The sequence below is a fragment of the Pangasianodon hypophthalmus genome, chromosome 30 (genome assembly GCF_027358585.1).
Source record: "Pangasianodon hypophthalmus isolate fPanHyp1 chromosome 30, fPanHyp1.pri, whole genome shotgun sequence".
Taxonomy (NCBI): Eukaryota; Metazoa; Chordata; class Actinopteri; order Siluriformes; family Pangasiidae; genus Pangasianodon; species Pangasianodon hypophthalmus.
The window spans coordinates 11781721-11785271 of record NC_069739.1 but is presented as its reverse complement, the minus strand read 5'-3'; positions in this window follow the sequence as shown (position 1 = coordinate 11785271).

The window sequence follows — 3551 nt, the reverse complement described above, 5'->3', positions numbered from 1 at the left end:
CCCTGCCTCGTGGTCTCCTGATCCTTCAGCCATCTTACGTCTGATGAAACTGATCCCGAAAGATTTTAAAACAACAGCCTCTTTTGATCCTTTTAGCTTGATAAACTTTATTATTATTTAAATGAGCATTATAGTAGAGGCTTGTTCTTTAGCTTCCTTGGTGGTTTCAGCAGCGTAACACATTAAAGGCAAACATGAGCCTGAAACCTCTTGTATTCTGCGCACGTGTCCCTAAAATGTGTTACGCACCTTGATCTGTGTTCTGCATTTAATGATGACAAATAGCTGAAGAAGATAACGATGCAGCGGATTTTATACACGTGGGAGGATGTGCACATTATAACTTAAACAAATAATCATAGACACTGCGTTTACTTAATCCATATTAAGAAAAAAAGGATGAAAGTTCGAGTCAGTGGAATCAGATGTGCCACACAAACTAACTCTGAACTACACTGTGTGCATTTATGGAGTTTATACATTTATGGGAAATGATTTAGTTGCTTGTACTTTATGCTCAGTGTTTGATTACAGTTTTTTGCACTCTGTGAGAGTTTACTGATACTTTACTCGTTACCCAACAGTCTTAAAGTTGAACATTTACTAGTTACGTGTTCGGATGTTTTATTTCTTATAGAGCAGTGCAAATTAAATACTTTGTTCTACTTAACTTTCCTGATTCTTTTGAACTGACTCTCTATGGGAATAAAATTAAATAAAGTATTTAGATGTTATACGGGAGTGATAGTCATATACTGTATATATTTACCATCTGTTTTTCTTAAATATATAATTATTAGGGATACAACCAAAAAATTATGGCAGTGAATGGACAAAAATGGCACTTTCATCTCTGCGTCTCTACAGTACACAAGAAAGAGGAAGTCTGGAATTTTAGCTGAATTTAAAGCTCTATTTCTAGTTAGAACGAGACCTCAGGCACTACTACAGAGCTAATTATGTTTCAATCGATCATTTTCACCAGGTCAGAGACTTTGTTTATTCGATCAATATTTTGGGACACTTTATCATTTTTTTAAGATATGGTGAACCTGTTGTACATTTGGTTTATTTAGTTTTAGTTGTATATTTTTGATTTATTTTTATACAGACAAAAAATGCACATTGTTTTGTCTTTTCAGGCATAATTTTTCTTAATTAAAATTTTGTTCAAAATATTCTGAGAAAGTGAGTAAAAATACTCTTATGTTTTTGATAGGCATTTCTGCTCAAAAACTTTGACCAGCATCAACAGCAAAAATGTCAGCCATGTGGAAATTAAACCGCCAATTTGTAAAAGGGTGATACTGAATCAAATGTACTGTTATTTTTTCTACTGTTTACTGTACAGTTTTCGCGATGCAGCTCCCAGCAGCACAGGTGGTGACCTTTCCATACTCTCCTTAAACCTGGAATAGAATGGTTTTGAAGTAGTAGATTTGATGTAGTGGATGTACTGGATGGTCTTTAGGATATTGGCTCAGGACATCTACATTGTTTATTATAATATTTTAAAAGGGAATATCGCTAGCAGGGAAAAAAAATCAATATAGCACTGGCAGAAATGTCACACCGATGTTGCAAGTACCACAGTTCATTCTGTTTTATTTGTGGCAAATATACACTTAAACCTTAAAGATGGAGAATGATTGCAGTTATTAAGAAAGCCTATGAGCTCTACTTCAGCTGTAAAAATGGTGATGAAGATAGAGCCTCACATTTGTTGCACAAAATGCTCTCACATAATGCTCAATCTTTGCCATTTGCTATCCCAGTGATATGACGAGAACAGAGGGGGTCGTGTAACAGACTGTTACTTCTGACTAATGTCTCTGGCTCTTCTGCTAAAAACAAGAAATCCAATGAATATCCCAATGTGCCTTCAGCCAAGAGGCGAGAGCCACATGATGACATTCTGCCAGTATCAAGGTCACCAGAGACATGGAGCATAGAAGGAGCCAATGAAGATGCCACAATGCATTAGCAGCAGCTGCTCATGATTATATTTTGGTGGGGCAGGTTGACATTAACAAGGACATAAACAAAATTGAGAGTGTATCACACTTGACTTATGCTATATAGCAGGCAGCTGAGCGTCATCCAGTGTACAGTCCAGCAGACAGTTTTGAGCGGTTTTAGACGTAACTTCAGCTGTGTTTGAGGTAATATCATTAGCAAGGGGTGGAGAGGTTTCAGAAACATTTCCAGCCCAACTACATCTCAAGAACCACACAAAAGACCTGAAAGTAGCCCAAAACATTTAGGCATTCGAAAATGGAGACATTTCTCATTTCTCTCAGCCTTTATGTGGAAAACAAGTATTTCCTACATATTTGTGATATATGGACATTATCCACTTCAATAATCCCCCTTTTTCCTTTCCCAATCTTTGCAAAATATCTTAAAATGGCTTTAGGTTGTGAACATTACCCACAACAGTGGCATCTTTTCATTGAGTTCACTGATTTGTCAGCGCTGAGCCTGAAATCTGTGTTGTTACACAACAGCCTCAGTACCAATGGACTATACAGTAGACATAAAGGAAGTGCATGTTTGGAATTCTCATTTAAACACAAGCAGCATAGCAATTACAACTGGATCATTTGTGCTGAAGATAGTGGAGCTACTGCTAGGAATGCAAGTGTTTCATGTGTGAATGGGACAGCCATGCTAAAGTCTCCTTTAATTAAGAAGGACTGGCCACGTAAGCATTTGATTCCAAGAAAGAAAAGTGTGGTGCATAAAACAAGTCTGTCCTTCTGATATAAAGCTTTTGTGAAAGCAATGAACAAGGTTTTAGGTTGGTAGACCTCCTAATTCAAGCAACTCTCTTGGCAATATAGACATAGAATCTTCTACTTGTGTTGTGAATGTAACACAATTCTGATGTCAGTGCAGATTAAATCTGCCATTTCATCTGCCAATATCACTGGACAAGGTGAACTTGGATTTTTCCATGACAAACCCGACATGGCTAAACCCTGAACCCCACCCTGCTGTGTCAGCTGCCCTGAGGTGCCAATAGTAGACTCATCTGAGAAGATGCAGAGTTTTCTGTATTGTGTGGTAAGTAAAGAAACAGAGACGAAAGGTCTTTGAATCTGCAGTTGTCCAAGTTCCAGTAGTGAGTTTGTCCATACAAGCTTCAATTTCACTCTGACCTACTGACCAGGATCTAAGAACATGAAGGCTGTGCACCCACTTGCATTGTGTCAGATATGTGCTGGAACATTATGGAGCACATGTGCCAAACCAACGACTCAGCAAATTCCTGAATACTGTACTTCTAACAAATTTGGTTGCTAACAAATTGTTCTGACGATGAGAGGTTGGGTACACACCTCTGCTGCATCAGAACCCCAGGTATACAGTGGGTTCTGAGGTTGGGGAGTAATGTAGTCTGGTGGCCCACACTAAGATATGATGTATTAGAATTTGTTAAGTCCTGTTCTGTATGTGCACAATCTAAGTCGCAGCACCAGGAGGTCTGGTGGAACTGCTCCCTGTTCCTTGGACCCCTGGTCTCTTATTGCTATGGACTTTATCACTGA